Genomic DNA, 23,685 nt, shown 5'->3' on the forward strand with positions numbered 1-23,685 from the left:
GAGAGCTTGTGCACTAGATTATGGATCTAGTTGGGACGATAACTTGCCGTATGCGGAGTTTTCTTATAACAACAGTTACCAAACCAGTTTGAAGATGGCACCTTTCGAAGCTTTATACGGAAGGAGGTGCAGGACACCGTTGTCATGGGACGAAGTTGGAGACCGTCAATTCTTTGGACCAGATTTGATTAAGGAGTCTGAACGGAAAGTTAAGTTGATTCGTGATAGGCTCAAGGTAGCCCAGTCCAGACAGAAGAGCTACGCAGATTCGAAACGCAAGGAGATAGTTTACGAAACTGGAGACAGAGTTTACCTTCGAGTATCCCCACTTCGAGGAGTTAAGCGCTTTGGAGTTAGGGAAAATTAGCACCGCGTTTCGTTGGACCGTACAAGATCTTGCAACGTATGGGAGAAGTCGCTTATAAGTTGGAATTACCAGAGGGACTGTCAGGAGTTCATGATGTATTCCATGTTTCTCAGCTGAAGTAATGTCATGCCGAGATGGCGGAGGTACCGCTAAGAGATACCGTGCCACTCGAAGCGATTCAGTTGAAGGATGACTTAACGTATGAGGAGAAGCCAGTCAAGATTCTCGATTATGCCAGCAGAGTTACTCGCAGCAAGGTTATCAAGTTTTGCAAAGTACAGTGGAACCACCACTTAGAGGATGAAGCCACCTGGGAAAGAGAAGAAGATTTGCTCAAGGACCACCCTCACCTATTTTCTAGCCAACCCGAATCTCGAGGGCGAGATTCATCTTAAGGGGGGTAGGTTTCTAACATCCCAAATTTGCAATTTGGAATGTTATACACTAGATCATCATGCATGTCATATTTTTCTTGCATTTTGGTTGATCCTAGAAATTTCACGCAACTCAAGGACCCACGGAGAGAGTTGGAGATTTCGTTATTTTCATATTTGAGTTTTCTCAAATTTTGAAAAGAGGATCATTTGATTTATTTATTTCATCTTCAATTATTTTTCCAATATCAAAATATGAGTGAGGGAAATAATATGACTTTTCCCAAATCTAGGAAAAATGAATATTTAATAAATAAATCAAATTTTGGATTTTCCGGTGTTTATTTGCATTTTTTTGGATAGGGAAAACTGCGTGTTTTCAAAAATTGCATTCTAGGTCCGAAGTAAAGTTCATTTTGTTCGACTCATTTTTAGGAGTCGGGGAAAATTTACTTTAGATTTTTCGGAGTTCGTTTAGATAGTTTTTCTTTTGGTTTTTCTGCGCGCGTAACCGATTTAAAAAAAAGGAGACCGCAGGCCTAGCCGCCCCGCGCGCCAGCCAGCCCCGCCGCCAGGCCGAGTCCTGGAAGGACTCCAGGCCGCCGCCGCCCTTGCCCCTTGCCCCTTCCCCAAGAAACACCCCCCCCCCCCTCCTATATAAATACCCAACACCCCCCCCCTCCCCCCCACACCACCCCAAGCCCCAAGCCGCCGCTGCCTTAAGCCACCGCCGCCGCCTTAAGCCGCCGCCGCCGGAGCCCGCCTCCCGAGGTAGCCCCGCGCCGCACCTCTTTTTTTTCTTCGGTTCGGTTTTTCTTCTAGAAACTGTTCCGGTTCCTCTCTTTTTTCTTCCGGTTTCTTTTCTTTCCGGTTTTTCTTTTCGGTTTCTTTTCTGAAAACCCTAGATCGGTTTTCGTTCTTCTTTCGGACCATTCGTCTCAACGAACGTGATTACTGATTTTTCCCGGTTAACGACGCCCGTTCATTTAACCGTTCTTCGTTTCCTTTTCGTCAGATTTATTCCGCGACTTTCTGATCGCGATCTCAGATCCGATCTTCGTTCTAGTCTTTCTTTCCGCTCGTTTATCGGAATCAGGTGATTCAAGCGCCTGGAGTTTCGTTTCAAAACCGCCGTTCCTTCTAATCAACTTAAACAAGTTTTTGCTACGGTAAAATTTGACCTAGATTCAACTTGCTAGAACCGATTTGTTTTCTTCTGCCGTTTGTTTTCCGTTTTTTTGTTCGGTTCGTTCTTCTTTTGCAACCGGAGTTCTTAAGTTGAACTTTCTGGTTCGTTCTCTTGTTCGAGTTTTACCTGTGCATTAGATGAGTACTTATTGTGTGCTTGTTGTTTGTCTGTGATAGATTACCCGGATTGCGCCGCTTGTTACTTCGAAACCCTAGGACTCGCGGATTCTCAGCAAGGCAAGTAACACTTTGATCATACCTTTTCTACAACCCATGTTTTATTGCATTAGATCAATCCTCTCACATTGCATAATTAGGATCTAATTAAATTGTGGGATGGGAAGTAGATGAGGTAGTACCTATCACCTGTATTATTATGAAACCTTTGGGAGTTACTTCTACGTTTGCTTATTATGCCATGCTATGCTAGTAGACGTGGATTAGGTGAGTGATATCCATGACAGATGTGAGATTGATAATTTAATGGTTTACTTAAGGTGGCAACTTAAACACACATCTGGGTGGATTGAGGCACCTGGTGTCTATCAGGACTTGCCTGTTTTGTTTCGGACCGCCACCCAGGCTCAAAGGGATCATAAGATCATTCATGCTAGTAACTTCCGTGTGCAGCCACAAGCCATTATGGGCTCTGGCATAGTTGACTAAGTTGTGCGAACTCTTACGGGTAGACTAGCAGATGTAGGGGATATAGGTGGTACGGTCTACCCACACGTAAGGTGCTAGCGCTTCTGAAAGACTGTGTCTCGGTCATCCGTCTTCTCAAACATCATGTAGTGCGAGAAACCAAACGGAGGCGATCGAGTCTTGTGGGGAAAAGTGCGCAAACCTCTGCAGAGTGTACAAACTAATCATGATTAGCCATGTCCCCGGTTATGGACAACTTGAGTATCTAGTACTGGAATATCATGTGAATCTCATCATGTTACTTCTAATTAATGTTGTTGGGTTTTAATTGTTCACTTAATTGGGATCGGAATGCTGTCAACCATTCTCGATGTTTAACAACCACCCTGATAGTTAAATAAATTTATTCCTTTGCAGTAGGGAAAAACTGGCTTTACGCAAAACTGTAACCATAGAGCTTTCCACCAGCCATACATGCATATAGTATAGCTGTTTCATTCCATTACTCTCTATGTGTTACATTGCCAGCATATTCCATGTGCTGACCCGTTTTCGGGCTGCAACTTCTCATGTTGCAGACTTTTCAGACGACGAGTAAGGTGCTTTTAGGTCGTGGTCCTATACTCAGTGATGCCGTTGGAGTTGATGGACCCATTTATCTTCCGAGTCTTCCGCTGTTATCATTATTAGATGGCCTTAAGCCATATTGATTGTAATAAGTTCTCTTTTGAGACAACGATGTAATAAGTGTGTGATTGCCACTCTGCTATAAATCCTTCGATGTACTGTGTGGTGTCAGCATTACTGATCCAGGGATGACACCTGAGCACAGTAGACTTGATCCATTCGGGTCGGGTCGCCACAATAATCCTCAAGTTACGGACCCAGTCCGTATAATTGCTACCATCATCTTTCAACTTTGCTTTCTCAAGGAACGCATTAAAATTCAACGGAACAACAGCACGAGCCATCTATCTACAATCAACATAAACAAGCAAGATACTATCAGGTACTAAGCTCATGATAAGTTTAAGTTCAATTAATCAAATTACTTAAGAACTCCCACTTAGATAGACATCCCTCTAATCTTCTAAGTGATTACGTGATCCAAATCAACTAAACCATAACCAATCGCCACGTGAGATGGAGTAGTTTTCAATGGTGAACATCGTTTATGTTGATCATATCTACTATATGATTCACGCTCGACCTTTCGGTCTCCGTGTTCCGAGGCCATATCTGCATATGCTAGGCTCGTCAAGTTTAACCTGAGTATTCTGCGTGTGCAAAAACTGGCTTGCACCTGTTGTAGATGGACGTAGAGCTTATCACACCCGATCATCACGTGGTGTCTGGGCACGACGAACTTTGGCAACGGTGCATACTCAGGGAGAACACTTCTTGATAATTTAGTGAGAGATCATCTTATAATGCTACCGCCAATCAAAGCAAGATAAGATGCATAAAAAGATAAACATCACATGCAATCAATATAAGTGATATGATATGGCCATCATCATCTTGTGCTTGTGATCTCCATCTCCGAAGCATCGTCATGATAACCATCGTCACCGGCGCGACACCTTGATCTCCATCGTAGCATCGTTGTCGTCTCGCCAATCTTATGCTTCCACGACTATCACTACCGTTTAGTAATAAAGTAAAGCATTACATCGCGATTGCATTGCATACAATAAAGCGACAACCATATGGCTCCTGCCAGTTGCCGATAACTCGGTTACAAAACATGATCATCTCATACAATAAAATTTAGCATCATGCCTTGACCATATCACATCACAACATGCCCTGCAAAAACAAGTTAGACGTCCTCTACTTTGTTGTTGCAAGTTTTACGTGGCTGCTACGGGCTTAAGCAAGAACCAATCTCACCTACGCATCAAAACCACAACGATAGTTTGTCAAATAGACTCCATTTTAACCTTCGCAAGGACCGGGCGTAGCCACACTTGGTTCAACTAAAGTTGGAGAGACTGTCGCCCGCAAGCCACCTATGTGCAAAGCACGTTGGGGGAACCGGTCTCGGGTAAGCGTACGCGTAATGTTTGTCCGGGTCGTCTCATCCAACAATGCCGCCGAACCAAAGTATGACATGCTGGTAGGCAGTATGACTTATATCGCCCACAACTCACTTGTGTTCTACTCGTGCATATAACATCAACATAAATAACCTAGGCTCGGATGCCACTGATGGGTTTCGTAGTAATTTCAAAATTTTCCTACGCTCACGCAAGATCATGTGATGTATAGCAACGAGAGGGGAGAGTGTTGTCTACGTACCCACGCATACCGACTGCGGAAGCGTTGACGCAACATAGAGGAAGTAGTCGTACGTCTTCACGATCCAACCGATCAAGTACCAAAACTACGGCACCTCCGAGTTCGAGCACACGTTCAGCTCGATGACGATCCCCGGACTCCGATCCAGCAAAGTGTCGGGGAAGAGTTCCGTCAGCACGACGGCGTGGTGACGATCTTGATGCACTACAGCAGCAGGGCTTCGCCTAAACTCTGCTACAGTATTATCGAGGAATATGGTGGCTGGGGGCACCGCACACGGCTAAGGAATAGATCACATGGATCAACTTGTGTGTTCTAGGGTGCCTCTACCTCAGTATATAAAGGACTAGAGGGGGGAGGCTGGCCGGCCAAGGTGTGGCGCGCCAGGAGAGTCCTACTCCCTCTGGGGGTAGGATTCCCCCCCCCCAATCCTAGTTGGAATAGGATTCGCGAAGGGGGGAAAGAGAGAGAGGGGGCCGGCCACCTCTCCTAGTCCTAATAGGACTAGGGGAAGGGGGGAGGCGCACAGCCACCTTGGGCTGCCCCTTTCTCCTTTCCACTAAAGCCCACTAAGGCCCATATAGCTCCCGGGGGGTTCCGGTAACCTCCCGGTACTCCGGTAAAATCCCGATTTCACCCGGAACACTTCCGATATCCAAACATAGGCTTCCAATATATCAATCTTTACGTCTCGGCCATTTCGAGACTCCTCGTCATGTCCGTGATTACATCCGGGACTCCGAACAACATTCCGTACATCAAAATGCATAAACTCATAATATAACTGTCATCGTAACCTTAAGCGTGCGGACCCTACAGGTTCAAGAACAATGTAGACATGACCGAGACATGTCTCCGATCAATAAACAATAGCGGGACCTGGATGCCCATATTGGCTCCTACATATTCTACGAAGATCTTTATCGGTCAGACCGCATAACAACATACGTTGTTCCCTTTGTCATCGGTATGTAACTTGCCCGAGATTCGATCGTCGGTATTCCAATACCTAGTTCAATCTCGTTACCGGCAAGTCTCTTTACTCGTTCTGTAATACGTCATCCCGCAACTAACTCATTTAGTTGCAATGCTTGCAAGGCTTAAGTGATGTGTAATACCGAGAGGGCCCAGAGATACCTCTCCGACAATCGAAGTGACAAATCCTAATCTCGAAATACGCCAACCCAACATCTACCTTTGGAGACACCTATAATGCTCCTTTATAATCACCCAGTTAAGTTGTGATGTTTGGTAGCACCCAAAGTGTTCCTCCGATAAACGGGAGTTGCATAATCTGATAGTCATAGGAACATGTATAAGTAATGAAGAAAAGCAATAGCAACATACTAAACGATCGGGTGCTAAGCTAATGGAATGGGTCATGTCAATCAGATCATTCAACTAATGATGTGACCTCGTTAATCAAATAACAACTCTTTGTTCATGGTTAGGAAACATAACCATCTTTGATTAACGAGCTAGTCAAGTAGAGGCATACTAGTGACACTCTGTTTGTCTATGTATTCACACATGTATTATGTTTCCGGTTAATACAATTCTAGCATGAATAATAAACATTTATCATGATATAAGGAAATAAATAATAACTTTATTATTGCCTCTAGGGCATATTTCCTTCAAATACCTAGTTCAATCTCGTTACCGGCAAGTCTCTTTACTCGTTCCGTAATACATCATCCCGCAACTAACTCATTAGTTGCAATGCTTGCAAGGCTTCAGTGATGTGTATTACCGAGAGGGCCCAGAGATACCTCTCCGATAATCGGAGTGATAAATCCTAATCTCGAAATACGACAACCCAACATGTACCTTTGGAGACACCTGTAGAGCACCTTTATAATCACCCAGTTACGTTGTGACGTTTGGTAGCACCCAAAGTGTTCCTCCGGCAAAAGGGAGTTGCATAATCTCATAGTCATAGGAACATGTATAAGTCATGAAGAAAGCAATAGCAACATACTAAATGTTCGGGTGCTAAGCTAATGGAATGGGTCATGTCAATCAGATCATTCAACTAATGATGTGATCCCGTTAATCAAATAACAACTCTTTGTCCATGGTTAGGAAACATAACCATCTTTGATTAACGAGCTAGTCAAGTAGAGGCATACTAGTGACACTCTGTTTGTCTATGTATTCACACATGTATTATGTTTCCGGTTAATACAATTCTAGCATGAATAATAAACATTTATCATGATATAAGGAAATAAATAATAACTTTATTATTGCAGGGCATATTTCCTTCAAACCATGCCTCATGGGCAAGATAATTAAGACTCTGTTCTCCGAAACAATGGAGCAAGCAACTAGCTTATTGGAAATAATACAAACTGATGTATGCGGTCCGATGAGTGTTGAGGCTCGCGGCGGGTATCATTATTTTATGACCTTCACAGATGATTTGAGCAGATATGGGTATATCTATGATAACCCACAAGTATAGGGGATCGCAACAGTTTTCGAGGGTAGAGTATTCAACCCAAATTTATTGATTCGACAAAAGGGGAGCCAAAGAATATTCTCAAGTATCAGCAGCTGAGTTGTCAATTCAACCACACCTAGAAACTTATCTGTAGCAAGGTATTTAGTAGCAAAGTAATATGATAGTAGTGATAACGGTGGCAAAAGTAACGGTAGCAAAAGTAATATTTTTGGGGTTTTATAGTGATTGTAACAATAGCAATGGAAATGTAAATAAGCGAAGAACAATATATGGAAAGCTCATAGGCATTGGATCGATGATGGAGAATTATGCCGGATGCGATCGATCATGTAACAGTCATAACCTAGGGTGACACAGAACAAGCTCTAGTTCATCAATGTAATGTAGGCATGTATTCCGAATATAGTCATATGTGCTTGTGGAAAAGAACTTGCATGACATCTTTTGTCCTACCCTCCCGTGGCAGCGGGGTCCTATTGGAAACTAAGGGATATTAAGGCCTCGTTTTAATAGAGTACCGGACCAAAGCATTAACACATAGTGAATACATGAACTCCTCAAACTACGGTCATCACCGAGAGTGGTCCCGATTATTGTCACTTCAGGGTTGCCGGATCATAACACATAATAGGTGACTATAGACTTGCAAGATAGGATCAAGAACTCACATATATTCATGAAAACATAATAGGTTCAGATCTGAAATCATGGCACTCGGGCCCTAGTGACAAGCATTAAGAATAGCAAAGTCATAGGAACAACAATCTCAGAACATAGTGGATACTAGGGATCAAACCCTAACAAAACTAACTCGATTACATGATAAATCTCATCCAACCCATCACCGTCCAGCAAGCCTACGATGGAACTACTCATGCATGGCGGTGAGCATCAAGAAATTAGTGATGGAGGAAGGTTGATGATGACGATGGCGACGGATTCCCCTCTCCGGAGCCCCGAACGGACTCCAGATCAGCCCTCCCGAGAGAGTTTAGGGCTTGGCGGTAGCTCCGTATCGTAAAACGTGATGAATCCTTCTCTCTGATTTTTTTTCTCCCTGAAAGTGAATATATGGAGTCAAGGTTGAGGTCGGTGGAGCGTCAGGGGGCCCACGAGGCAGGGGGCGCGCCCCCCACCCTCATGGACAGGTGGAGGCCCCCTGACGTGGATTCTTCTTCCAATATTTTTTATATATTCCAAAATAATTCTCTGTTGATTTTCAGGTCATTCCGAGAACTTTTATTTCTGCACAAAAATAACACCATGGCAATTCTACTAAAAACAGCGTCAGTCCGGGTTAGTTCCATTCAAATCATGCAAGTTAGAGTCCAAAACAAGGGCAAAAGTGTTTGGAAAAGTAGATACGACGGAGACGTATCAATCTACTTTGATGAAACATAAGTCTGAAACATCTGAAAAGTTCAAAGAATTTCAGAGTAAAGTGAAAAATCATCATAACAAGAAAATGAAGTTTCTACGATCTGATCGCGAAGACGAGTATTTGAGTTACGAGTTTGGTCTTCAATTAAATCAATGTGGAATAGTTCACAAACTCATGCCACCTGGAACACCATAGCATAATGGTGTGTCCTAATGTCATAACCGTACCTTATTGGATATAGCGCAATCTATGATGTCTCTTACTGATTTACCACTATCGTTTTGGGGTCATGCATTAGAGACAGCTACATTCACATTAAATAGGGCACCGTCTAATCCATTGACATTCACATCCTGATGTGGATTCTTCTTCTATTATTTTTTATATATTCCAAAATAACTCTCCGTTGATTTTCGGGTCATTCCAAGAACTTTTATTTCTGCACAAAAATAACACCATGGCAATTATGCTGAAAATAGCATCAGTCCGGGTTAGTTCCATTCAAATCATGCAAGTTAGAGTCCAAAACAAGGGCAAAAGTGTTTGGAAAAGTAGATACGACGGAGACGTATCAACTCCCCCAAGCTTAAACCTTTGCTTGTCCTCAAGCAATTCAGTTGATAAACTGAAAGTGATAAAGAAAAACTTTTACAAACTCTGTTTGCTCTTGTTGTTGTAAATATGTAAAGCCAGCATTCAGGTTTTCAGCAAAGATTATGAACTAACGATATTCACAATAACACTTAAGTCTCATGTTTACTCATATCAATGGCATAATCAACTACCGAGCAATAATAATAAATCTTGGATGACAACACTTTCTCGAAATAATCATGATATGATATAACAAGATGGTATCTCGCTAGCCCTTTCTGAGACCGCAAAACATAAATGCAGAGCACCTTTAAAGATCAAGGACTAACTAGACATTGTAATTCATGGTAAAAGAGATCCAGTCAAGTCATACTCAATGTAAACTAACAGTAATGGATGCAAATGACAGCGGTGCTCTCCAACTGGTGCTTTATAATAAGAGGATGATGACTCAACATAAAAGTAAATGGATAGGCCCTTCGCAGAGGGAAGCATGGATTTGTAGAGGTGCCAGAGCTCGGTTTTGAAATAGATATGAATAATATTTTGAGCGGTATACTTTCATTGTCAACATAACAACCGAGAAATCTTGATATCTTCCATGCTACACACATTGTAGGCGGTTCCCAAACAGAATGGTAAAGTTTATACTCCCCCTCCACCAACAAGCATCAATCCATGGCTTGCTCGAAACAACGAGTGCCTCCAACTAACAAGATTCCCGAGGGAGTTTTGTTTGCAGTTATTTTGATTTGATTTGCATAAAGCATGGGACTGGGCATCCCGATGACCAGCCATTTTCTCGTGACTGAGGAGCAGAGTCCACTCCTCTTGAGAATAACCCGCCTAGAATGGAAGATACAGACAACCCTAGTTGATAAATGAGCTATTCGAGCATACAAAACAGAATGTTTATTTCAAGGTTTAGAGTTTGGCACATACAAATTTACTTGGAATGGCAGGTAGATACCGTATATAGGTAGGTATGGTGGACTCATATGGAACAACTTTGGGGTTTATGGAGTTGGATGCACAAGCGGTATTCCCACTTAGTACAAGTGAAGGCTAGAAAAAGACTGGGGAGTGACCAGCTAGAGAGCGACAACAGTCATGTACATGCATTAAAATTAATCAACATCGAATGCAAGCATGAGTAGGATATAATGCACCATGAACATAAATATCGTAGAGGCTATATTGATTTTGTTTCAACTACATGCGTGAACATGTGCCAAGTCAAGCCACTCGAATCGTTCAAAAGAGGATACCACCCTATCATACCACATCACAACCATTTTAATAGCATGTTGGCACGCAAGGTAAACCATTATAAGCTCCTAGCTAATTAAGCATGGCATAAGCAACTACAATCTCTAATTGTCATTGCAAACATGTTTATTCATAATAGGCTGAATCAGGAACGATGAACTAATCATATTTACAAAAACAAGAGAGGTCGAGTTCATACCAGCTTTTCTAATCTCAATAAGTTCATCATATAATCATCATTATTGCCTTTCACTCGCACGACCGAATAGTGTGGATAATAATAATAGTGCACGTGCATTGGACTAAGCTGGAATCTGCAAGCATTCAATTCAAGAGAGAAGACAAGGTAATATGGGCTCTTTGTTAGATCAATAATAATGCATATAAGAGCCACTCAACATTTTCATTATGGTCTTCTCCTCTCGACCCCCAAAGAACAAGAAAAGAAATAAAACTATTTACACGGGAAAGCTCCCAACAAGCAAAAGAAGAACGAGAAATCTTTTTGGGTTTTCTTTTTAATTATTACTACTACAGGCATGAAAAGTAAATTAGCTAAAAGCTACAATTGATTTTTTTTTGTTTTTTCTTAAGGTTTTTCAAACACGCAAGAAGAAAGCATAAAAAGGAAAATAAACTAGCATGGATATTACAATGTAAAAGTATGAGCACCGACAACTAGCATGAGTGTGTGAACATGAATGTAATGTCGGTGAGAGATACGTACTCCCCCAAGCTTAGGGTTTTGGCCTAAGTTGGTCTATGGCCACGGCTGGCCTAGCGGATATCCAAAGTTGTAGTTGGGGTCGTACTGAGAAGGATCCCCCTGGTGCCACTAGTTGGCAATCTCCTCCGGATTCCACTGATAAACAGACTGCCGGTGGGGATCAAATTGTGGTTCCGGTTATGGCTCTATAGCTGGTGTGGGGTTTCGGTAGGCGTGAATGGCCTCCGGCGGAACAAGGTACTTGCCTGCAGATAAGTCAAACATAGAAGGAGCATGCAAAGTAATAGTCTGAGGGCGATTTTTATCAAATATCAGCTTGTACTTAAGCATCTTTTCCTTATTCTTAACAATAAAATCATGTGCTACCATACTCTTATAGTCTAGAAAAATAGGAGGCAACAACTTTTCTTCTTTCTCATAATGCCTAATAGGTATGTTAAAATGTGCAGCGAGGCGCGAGGCAAAGATACCTCCCAAGATGGGGCCCTTATTACGGTTAAGATTTAACCACTTTGCAACAATAGCAGCCATACTAAATGTGTCATCACAGAACAAGGCATGGCACAAAATAACAATATTAGGGGCACTAAGGTTGCCACAGTTTCTGTGACCAATTAAGCATCTACTAGCAAATATTGCAAAGTAACGTAAAACAGGAAAATGTATGCTAGTAATTCTTGCATCGGAAACCTTCCTCATTTCTCCTACAGCAATTGTGTCAACAAATCCCTCCACATCATCATGATGTGGTTCCTCTACGCTGCCCTCAAAAGGTATCAAACAAACCCGACAAAAATCACGAAGTGACATCTCCTTATGCTCATCATATAAATAAAATTCCACCGTAGGTGGTGAGCTCCTACAATGGAAATGAAAGTTTTGCACAAAGATATTGGTGAGTAAGAGATACTGTTCGTGTTGGTCGTGGAGGAAGGTGATGAGGCCTGCATTCTCAGCCAATTCATAGAAATCATCATAAATCCCGACTGCTCTCAAGAAATCATCAGAAGGCCATTCACACGGCCGAACCTCCGTGGTGCTAGGGAGATTATACTTGGGCTTCTTGTTCTCTTCACTTTGTTTATCCTTCGAGCTTCAGCTCGATGAGCCCCTCAAAAATCTCTTCATCTTTTTCTGAAAATTTCTAAAAAAATTAGTAACTTAAAATAAAAGTGAACCAAAGTCAACAAAATTGATAGCAACTACTCCTACAAGTGCCTAGAGGCAATATCATGCATTAAAACTACTTTTGACCATATAAATTTGACATGCAAGCTCAACAACAGGGTCACCTAAGTAGCAAAAATTTGCAATGAATAAGGCACTAGAACAAAAACTAATTGGACCATTGGAGGAGTCACATACCAAGGAACAATCCCCCAAAGCAGTTTTGTGAATGGGGATTTGAGCTAGGAGATCGAAAATGGCAGCAAGATGAGCTTGGACTCGGGTTTGAGATGGCTAGTGATTTTTTGGGAGGAAGAAGGAGTGTGTGGTCTCTGGAATAAGTGGAGGGGAGCCACCATGGGCCCACGAGGCAGGGGCGCGCCCAGGGGGTGGGCGTGCCCTGGACCCTCGTGGCCAGGTGCTTGCTCCCCCTGCTGTGTTCTCGGTGCTAAATATTCTCAAATATTCTAGAAAAAATCATATTTAATTTTCAGGGCATTTGGAGAACTTTTATTTTCAGGGTATTTTTTATTGCATGGATAATTCAGAAAACAGATAGAAAAATAATATTTTTGCTTTATTTAAATAACAAAAAGTAAAAATAGGGTACAAAGAGTTGTGTTTTCTAACTTCATCCATCTCATGCTCATCAAAAGGAATCCACTAACAAGGATGATCAGGTCTTGTTAACAAACTCATTTCGAGTAACATGAAACCGGAGAAATTTCGAATAACACTATGTTACCTCAATAGGGATATGCACGTCCCCAATAATAAGAATATCATATTTCTTCTTGACAGTAGGTAGAGGAAATCCAAAACCTCCAAAAATAATCGATGGAATTTTTCCAATAGAGTTTATACTATGAACTTGAGGTTGTTTCCTTGGGAAGTGTACCGTATGCTCATTGTCATTAACATGAAAAGTGACATTGCCTTTGGTACAATCAATAACAGCCCCTGCAGTATTCAAAAAGCGTCTTCCAAAAATAATAGACATACTATCGTCCTTGGGAATTTCAAGAATAACAAAGTCCGTTAAAATAGTAACGTCTGCAACCACAACAGGCACATCCTCACAAATACCGACAGGTATAGCAGTTGATTTATCAGCCATTTGCAAAGATATTTCAGTAGGTGTCAACTTATTCAAATCAAGTCTACGATATAAAGAGAGAGGCATAACACTGACACCGTCTCCAAGATCACATAAAGCAGTTCTAACATAGTTTCTTTTAATGGAGCATGGTATAGTTGGTACTCCTGGATCTCCAAGTTTCTTTGGTATTCCACCCTTAAAAGTATAATTAGCAAGCATGGTGGAAATTTCAGCTTCCGGTATCTTTCTTTTATGAGTAACAATATCCTTCATGTACTTATCATAAGGATTCATTTTAAGCATATCAGTCAAACGCATACGCAAAAAGATAGATCTAATCATTTCAGCAAAGCGCTCAAAATCCTCATCATCCTTTTTCTTGGATGGTTTAGGAGGAAAAGGCATGGGTTTCTGAAACCATGGTTCTCTTTCTTTACCGTGCTTCCTAGCAACAAAGTCTCTCTTATCATAACGTTGATTCTTTGATTGTGGGTTATCAAGATCAACAGCAGGTTCAATCTCTACAACGTTGTCATTGCTAGGTTGTGCATCAACATGAACGTCATCATTAACATTATCACTAGGTTTATGTTCATTACCAGATTGTGTTTCAGAATCAGAAATAGAAATATCATTGGAATTCTCAGGTGTGTCAATAACAGGTTCACTAGAAGCATGCAAAGTCCTATCATTTTTATTTTTCTTCCTCTTAGAAGGACTAGGTGCATCTACTTTAGTTCTCTGAGAATCTTGCTCAATTCTCTTAGGATGGCCTTCAGGAGACAAAGGTTCCTGAGTCATTTTACCACCTCTAGTCACAACTCTAACAGCATTATTATTTTTCTTACTATTTAATTCATTGAGCAAATCATTCTGATCTTTAAGTACTTGTTCTACTTGAGTGGTCACCATAGAAGCATGTTTACTAATAAGTTTAAGTTCTACTTTAACAATAGCCGTATAATCACTCAAGTGTTCAATCATATAAGCATTATATTTCAATTGTCTACCAACATAAGCATTGAAGTCTTCTTGTTTAACCATAAAATTATCAAACTCATCTAAGCATTGGCTAGCAAACTTAGTATGAGGGATTTCAGCTTTATCATATATATAGAGAGAGAATTTACCTTTACTACCTGTGTCGGGTTATCAAGACCATGTGTTTCTTCAATGGGCGGTAATTTAAGACCATGTATTTCTTCAATAGGAGGTAAATTCTTAACATCTTCAGCTTTAATACCTTTTTCTTTCATAGATTTCTTTGCCTCTTGCACATCTTCAGGACTGAGAAATAGAATACCCCTTTTCTTCGGAGTTGGCTTAGGAGTTGGTTCAGGAAGTGTCCAATTATTTTCATTAGTCAACATATTATTCAATTGAATTTCAGCTTGATCAACAGTTCTTTCCCTGAAAACACAACCAGCACAGCTATCCAGGTGGTCTCTGGAAGCATCGGTTAGTCCATTATAAAAGATATCAAGTATTTCGTTTTTCTTCAGAGGGTGATCAGGCAAAGCATTAAGTAATTGGAGAAGCCTCCCCCAAGCTTGTGGGAGACTCTCTTATTCAATTTGCACAAAATTATATATTTCCCTTAAGGCAGCTTGTTTCTTATGAGCGGGGAAATATTTAGTAGAAAAGTAGTAAATCATATCCTGGGGACTACGCACACAACCAGGATCAAGAGAATTAAACCATATCTTAGCATCACCCTTTAATGAGTTTAAGGATATAATAGTAGCGACTTTTCTCATCATTAGTGAACAGGGTAGCTATATCGTTTAATTTAGTAAGATGTGCCACAACAGTTTCAGATTCATAGCCATAGAAATGATCAGATTCAACCAAAGTAATTAACTTAGGATCAACATAGAAATCATAATCCTTCTCAGTAACAAAGATAGGTGAAGTAGCATAAGGAGGATCATATTTCATTCTAGCATTCAGAGTTTTTTCTTTAAGCTTAGCTAATAACTTATTAAGATCACTTCTATCATTGCAGGCAAGAAAGTCTCTAGCAGTTTCTTCATCCATAACATAACCCTCAGGAACAACAGGCAATTCATGTCTAGGGGGAGAATCTTCATCATCACTTTCATCAATATTATCAGTTTCAATAATTTCATTCTCTCTAGCCCTAGCAAGTTGTTCATCAAGAAATTCGCCTAGTGGCACAGTAGTATCAAGCATAGAAGTAGTTTCATCATAAGTATCATGCATAGCAGAAGTGGCATCATTAATAACATGCGACGTATCAGAATTAATAGCAAAAGCAGGTTTAGGTGTCGCAAGCTTACTCAAAATAGAAGGTGAATCAAGTGCGGAGCTAGATGGCAGTTCCTTACCTCCCCTCGTAGTTGAGGGAAAAATCTTGGTCCTTTGATCTTTCAAGTTCTTCATAATGATAAGTAGATATAAATCCCAAGTGACTCAAAGAATAGAGCTATGCTCCCCGGCAACGGCGCCAGAAAATGTTCTTGATAACCCACAAGTATAGGGGATTGCAACAGTTTTTGAGGGTAGAGTATTCAACCCAAATTTATTGATTCAACACAAGGGGAGCCAAAGAATATTCTCAAGTATTAGCAGCTGAGTTGTCAATTCAACCACAACTGGAAACTTAATATCTGCAGCAAGGTATTTAGTACAAAAGTAATATGATAGTAGTGGTAACGGTGGCAAAAGTAACGGTAGCAAAAGTAATATTTTTGGTGTTTTATAGTGATTGTAACAATAGCAACGGAAAAGTAAATAAGCGAAGAACAATATATGGAAAGCTCGTAGGCATTGGATCGGTGATGGAGAATTATGCCGGATGTGATCGATCATGTAACATTCATAACCTAGGGTGACACAGAACTAGCTCCAGTTCATCAATGTAATGTAGGCATGTATTCCGAATATAGTCATACGTGCTTATGGAAAAGAACTTGCATGACATCTTTTGTCCTGCCCTCCCGTGGCAGCGGGGTCCTATTGGAAACTAAGGGATATTAAGGCCTCCTTTTAATAGAGTACCGGACCAAAGCATTAACACATAGTGAATACATGAAATCACTAGTAGAAAAGAGGGCTTTGGTTCAGGCCGGGTCAGCCCATTAGTCCCGGTTCAGTCCAGAACTGGGACCCATGGGGGCATTGGTCCCAGTTCATGAGGCTAGGGGCCTGCCGGGCCTCGTGGGGGCATTGGTCCCGGTTCGTCTGGCCCCTTTGGTCCCGGTTGGTGGGACGAACCGGGACCAATGGGCCTCGCTCCTGGCCCACCTCCATTGGTCCCGGTTGGTGGCTTGAACCGGGACCACAGGCTTCCCTTTGGTCCCGGTTCATGCCATGAACCGGTACCAATGAGGTGCCTATATATACCCCTCACCCGCGAACGGAGCACCCCAGTGCTCTGTTTTTCTCTGGCCGGCGAGGGCAGGGCTCTGTGGTGCTCTAGCTCACCTCCTATGGACATGAGGTGTTCGATGAAATGCCCGAGCCACACTAGTTAAGCTCTCTCCTCTCAAAGCTCGACCTCAAAGCTCCATTTTCCTCGAGATTTGTCTAGGTTTAGCGGCCCGTCACGTCCCATTCCCGTCTCACCGCCATCGATCGCCTGCACCGATCTCGTCGCCGGCACCACCGTGGTGAGCCTCTTGTTCTTATCTTCTTTCTGAAAGAAAAAATTCTTACTTTAGATAGATACTTGTCTAATTTTCTTAATTTTATTATTGCTTGTTTTTATATAGTGCGATGGTTTTGGTATCCGCCCCTGTCGGCCCTCGTCCTGGCTATGATTCAGATGTGGTATATATTATCTTTTTATAACTATTTGGTTCATTTATTGTTTATGACAATTATGCCAACCAACGTGACACAGATTTTATTTATCTAGGAGGTAGTTGAACCGGAAATTCCAACCGACCCTATTGTCGAGAGGTTAAATTTAGTTGAAGAAGAAAACAATTACTTGAAGGAAAAAATAAAAAAATTGAGGAGGAGAAGATGATATTGGAGTTGCATGTTGCGGATGTCGTCGATGATCACAAGATCAAGATGGATGCAATGCGTTTGAAGATGAGAAAGATTAGAAAATATGCCATTCATACCAAGGCTTGGTATCATTATGCCGTTGGATCAATTGTTACCTTGGTTGCGATTATGATCGCATTTGTTTTTGCATTGAAATGTTTTACATAGTTTCAATGTATGGTTTAATTAATTAGATGCTCTGGTGAGCTATATGTTGTTAGATGAGAACTATGTATGTACTTTGGTTTTAATGCGATGATGAACTTCTATTAATTTGGTCACTTAATATCTATTCATGATGTTCTGTAATGGTTTTTGACACACTTAATTATATATAATGCACGCAGATGCACCGGCAATGGATGTACGGTGACAGACACACCTCCGAGTACGTTAAGGGCATGCATGATTTTCTCAATGTGGCTGAGGCAAACAAGTAGAATGGTTTTATGTGTTGTCCATGCCCTAAATGTGGGAATACGAAGTCTTACTCTAACCGGAAAATCCTTCACACCCACCTGCTTTACAATGATTTCATGCCACACTATAATGTTTGGACGAGGCACAGAGAAATAGGGGTTATGATGGAAGAAGGCGAAGAAGAAGAGGACGATGACAATTATGTGCCCCCTGAATACGGTGATGCTGCAACGGGGGAAGCTGCTGAAGATCAAGAGGAACCAGACGATGTGCCCAATGATGCTGCAACGGGGGAAGTTGCTGAAGATCATGAGGAACCAGACGATGTGCCCGATGATGATGATCTCCGCCGGGTCATTGTCGATGCAAGGACGCAATGCGAAAGTCAAAAAGAGAAGTTGAAGTTCAATCGCATGTTAGAGGGTCACAAAAAAGGGTTGTACCCCGATTGCGAAGATGGCAACAAAAAGGAGAAGCTGAAGTTTGATCGCATATTTTGTTGTAAGTAGAAACAAAATAAAATAAATAAAGCAATAAAGAAAACAAAAAACAAAAAAAAAGTGCCACCTACTGGGCCCCCACGGCCTGAATACGACTAGAAACCCTAGCATGGGCCAGGATTCAGGCCCGCATGAGGCCCAGTAGGCCCACAGGCAGACAAAGTGACTTTAGGCCCGTAAGCGTGCATTTGGGAGGAGCTCGAAGTGGTCAATGCAGCAGTGCTTATAAACCACTGTCGAAGCCTCTCGGCTAGCGAGATGGAACTAAACATCCCACCGCATCACGCTAGTTCCAGCATAAGGCCTTTGGTCCCGGTTGGTGCCACCAACCGGGACTAAAGGGGTGCATTGGTACCGGTTTGTGGCATCAACCGGGACCAATGCCACCCTTTAGTCCCGGTTGGTGCTACCAACCGGGACCAAAGGCCGCCGCTTCCCGCCCTTTGGGCTGCTGAAAAGAGGCCTTTGGTCCCGATTGGTGGCACCAACCGGGACTAAAGGGGGCATTGGTCCCGATTGATGCCACGAACCAGGACCAAAGCCTATTCTATATAATCAAACACTTAGGAAATTTCCCCCCACCCGCCATTCTTCTCTCCAACACCGCCAGGATGCTGCGCTGCTCCTCGACGCCAACCCCTGCCCCGACGTCGCCGTCACCTCCCCTAGCCGCCCGAGGTCGCCGTCGCCGCCCGCTCGCCGTCACCCGTACCCTCGCCCAACGTCGTCGCCGATCGCCACCCTGCCCCGACGCGCGTCGCGCGCCCCGGCCCGCGCACCCCCGTCGTTGCCGTCGCCCTGCCCCGCCCCCTTCCTCGCCGGTCGTCGCCCCTGCCCCATCGCCGTCCCCGCCGCCGAACGCACGCCCCCTGCCCCGTCGCCGTCCTCGCCGCCGAACCCGCGCCCCTGCCCCTCCCTTGGTCCGGCCGGCACCGCCCCTCCCCTCTTTTTTTCATATATTATATGCTTGTTTTTTTCAGATTATATATATATATGTATGTGAGTATATGTATTATGTATGTTGCTTCTTTTCAGATTTTTTTCATATATATGATGATTTGTATTTCGCTTTTTTATAAAAATGTATATATGTTTGTATGTTCTCTATGTATATATGTTCATATATGCAAAAAAGTTAGATTTATATATTTAGAAAAGAATTATCTATATATGTTCTCTGATTTAGTACATTTTAGGTTAGTTTCATTTTTATAAAAGTTTTATATATTTAGGAGAGGAAAAAGGAAAATAAGAAGAGGAAAAGGAGAAGAAGAGGAGAGGAAGAAAAGGAAGAGGAGAAGAAGAGGAGAGGAAGAAAAGGAAGAGGAGAAGAAGAGGAGAGGAAGAAAAGGAAGAGGAGAAGAAGAAAGGAATAGAGAGGAGAAGAAGAAAAAATAGAAAAAAATTCTATTTTTTCTTCTTCTCCTCTCTATTCCTTTCTTCTTCTCCTCTTGTTTTCTTCTTTTTTTTCTTCGATCTTCTCCTCTATTCCTTTCTTCTTCTCCTCTTTTTATTTCTTCTTCGTCTTCTTTTTTTTAGGGTCTGTCGTCGTCGATATACCCCATGTCCCGATAACTTCAACACGAGGGGGGGTTCGACCTACCCCCTCCCCGATAATATAATTTTCCCATGTATGTATGCAAAAGTTACATTTTTAGAAAAGTTTTATATATGTAGCTAGGAAAGGAAGAAGAAGAAAAAGAATGAGAGGAAAAAGGAAAATAAGAAGAGGAAGAAAGGAGAAGAAGAGGAGAGGAAGAAGATGAGAAATAAATAAGAAGAAGAAGAAGAAAGAAGAAAAATAAGAGGAGAAGAAGAAAGAAAGAAATAGAGGAGAAGAAGAGAAAATAGAATATATTATATTTTCTCTTCTTCTCCTCTATTTCTTTCTTCTTCTCCTCTTTTTATTTCTTCTTCGTCTTCTTATTTTTTATCGGATATGTCGTTGTCGATATACCCCGTGTCCCGATAACTTCAACACAAGGGGGGGTTCGACCTACCCCCTCCCCGATAACATTATTTTCCCATGTATGTATGTCATCGTATGCGAGCAATTCAAGAGGAATTGGTGGCATTCTTCCTTGACCACGTGATCGCTGAAGACGGAGAATACTATGTGGACCTTGCGTTCATATATAATTAGGAGATTATATTGTAAGAGATAATTATTGTATATATGTAGCCGGTAGTATCGGATAGATATACGAGAACTTGTTGTTCGACCAATCTCTCGGAGAAGGAGAGGTGGTCGATATCACTTCTCTCTGTATGCATATGCTCATGACGATCTTCTGTTTCCTTTATTTGCTTACTAGCTAGCGTGTCTAGTCCTCTCTATATACACGTATATATAGTGTCATCCAAGCACGGACATAAGAGAGGACACTTCTCTCTATTAATTAGCTAGCTAACACAATATATGAAACACCTAAATTAAACCCCCAAAACCCCCAACCCCCCCTGCAAAAAAACCCAGCCCCTGAAATGCTGACGCGTGGATGCCTATTGGTCCCGGTTGGTGCCACCAACCGGGACCAAAGGCCCTCCTGCCTGGGCTCGGCGCACCGGCCACATGGAGGCCCATATGTCCCTGTTCGTGTAAGAACCAGGACTAAAGGGTTAGGGCATTAGTAACGACCCTTTAGTCCCGGTTCACAAACCGAGACAAAAGGCCCTTATCAACCGGGACGAATGGGGGTTTTTCTACTAGTGACTCCTCAAACTATGGTCATCACCGATAGTGGTCACTATTATTGTCACTTCGGGGTTGCCGGATCATAACACATACTAGGTGACTATAGACTTGCAAGATAGGATCAAGAACTCACATATATTCATGAAAACATAATAGGTTCAGATCTGAAATCATGGCACTCGGGCCCTAGTGACAAGCATTAAGAATAGCAAAGTCATAGCAACATCAATCTCAGAACGTAGTGGATACTAGGGATCAAACCCTAACAAAACTAACTCGATTACATGATAAATCTCATCCAACCCATCACCGTCCAGCAAGCCTACGATGGAACTGCTCACGCACGGCGGTGAGCATCATGAAATTGGTGATGGAGGAAGGTTGATGATGGTGATGGTGACGGATTCCCCTCTCCGGGGCCCCGAACGGACTCTAGATCAGCCCTCCCAAGAGAGTTTAGGGATTGGCGGCAGCTCCGTATCGTAAAACGCAATGAATCCTTCTCTCTGATTTTTTTTCTCCCCGAAAGTGAATATATAGAGTCAAGGTTGAGGTCGGTGGAGCGTCAGGGGGCCCATGAGACAGGGGGCGCGCCTAGGGGGGCAGGCGCGCCCCCCACCCTCGTGGACAGGTGGAGGCCCCCTGACGTGGATTCTTCTTCCATTATATTTTATATATTCCAAAATAATTCTCCGTTGATTTTCAGGTCATTCCAAGAACTTCTATTTCTGCACAAAAATAACACCATGGCAATTATGCTAAAAACAGCGTCAGTCCGGGTTAGTTCCATTCAAATCATGCAAGTTAGAGTCCAAAACAAGGGCAAAAGTGTTTGGAAAAGTAGATACGACGGAGACGTATCAATCTACTTTGATGAAACATAAGTTTGAAACATTTGAAAAGTTCAAAGAATTTCAGAGTCAAGTGGAAAATCATCGTAACAAGAAAATAAAGTTTCTATGATCTAATCGCGAAGACGAGTATTTGAGTTACGAGTTTGGTCTTCAATTAAAACAATGTGGAATAGTTCACAAACTCATGCCACCTGGAACACCACAGCATAATGGTGTGTCCGAACGTCATAACCGTACCTTATTGGATATAGTGCAATCTATGATGTCTCTTACTGATTTACCACTATCGTTTTGGGGTTATGCATTAGAGACAGCTACATTCACATTAAATAGGGCACTGTCTAATCCGTTGACACGACACCTTATGAACTATGGTTTGTCTAGAAACATAAGCTGCCGTTTCTTAAAAGTTTGGGGTTGCGATGCTTATGTGAAAAAGTTTCAACCTGATAAGCTCAAACCCAAATCGGAGAAGTGCGTCTTCATAGGATACCCAAAAGAAAATGTTGGGAACACCTTCTATCACAGATCCGAAGGCAAGATCTTTGTTACTAAGAATGGATTCTTTCTAGAGAAGAAGTTTCTCTCTAAAGAAGTGAGTGGGAGGAAAGTAGAACTTGATGAGGTAATTGTACCTTCTCCCGAATTGGAAAGTAGTTCATCACAGAAATCAGTTCCAGTGATGCCTACACCAATTAGTGAGAAAGTTAATGATGATGATCATGAAACTTCAGATCAATTTACTACCAAACCTCGTAGGTCAACCAGAGTATGTTCCGCACCAGAGTGGTACGGTAATCCAGTTCTGGAAGTCATGTTACTAGACCATGACGAACCTACGAACTATGAGGAAGCGATGATGAGCCCAGATTCCGCACAATGGTTTAAGGCCATGAAATCTGAGATAGGATCGATGTATGAAAACAAAGTATGGACTTTGGTGGAATTGCTCGATGGTCGGCAAACCATTGAGAATAAATGGATCTTCAAGAGGAAGATGGACGCTGATGGTAGTGTTACTATCTACAAAGCTCGACTTGTTGCGAAAGTTTTTCGACAAGTTCAAGGTGTTGACTACGATGAGTTTTTCTCACTCGTAGCAATGCTTAAGTCTGTCTGAATCATGTTAGCAATTGCCGCATTTTATGAAATCTGGCAAATGGATAAACAAAAATGCATTCCTTAATGCATTTATTAAAGAAGAGTTGTATATAATGCAACCAGAAGGTTTTGTCAATCCTAAAGGTGCTAACAAAATATGCAAGCTCCAGCAATCCATCTATGGACTGGTGCAAGCACCTCGGAGTTGGAATATATGCTTTGATAAGTTGATCAAAGCATATAGTTTTATACAGACTTGTGGTGAAGCCTGTATTTACAAGAAAGTGAGTGGGAGCACTACAGCCTTTCTGATAAGTATATGTGAATGACATATTGTTGATCGGAAATGATGTAGAATTTTCTGGAAAGCATAAAGGAGTGTTTCAAAGGAGTTTTTTCAAAGAAAGACCTCGGTGAAGTTGCTTACTTATTGAGCACCAAGATCTATAGAGATAGATCAAGACGCTTGATAAGTTTTTTCAATGAGTACATACCTTGACAAGTTTTTGAAGTATTTCA

The sequence above is a fragment of the Triticum aestivum genome, chromosome 5A (assembly GCF_018294505.1).
Source record: "Triticum aestivum cultivar Chinese Spring chromosome 5A, IWGSC CS RefSeq v2.1, whole genome shotgun sequence".
NCBI lineage: Eukaryota > Viridiplantae > Streptophyta > Magnoliopsida > Poales > Poaceae > Triticum > Triticum aestivum.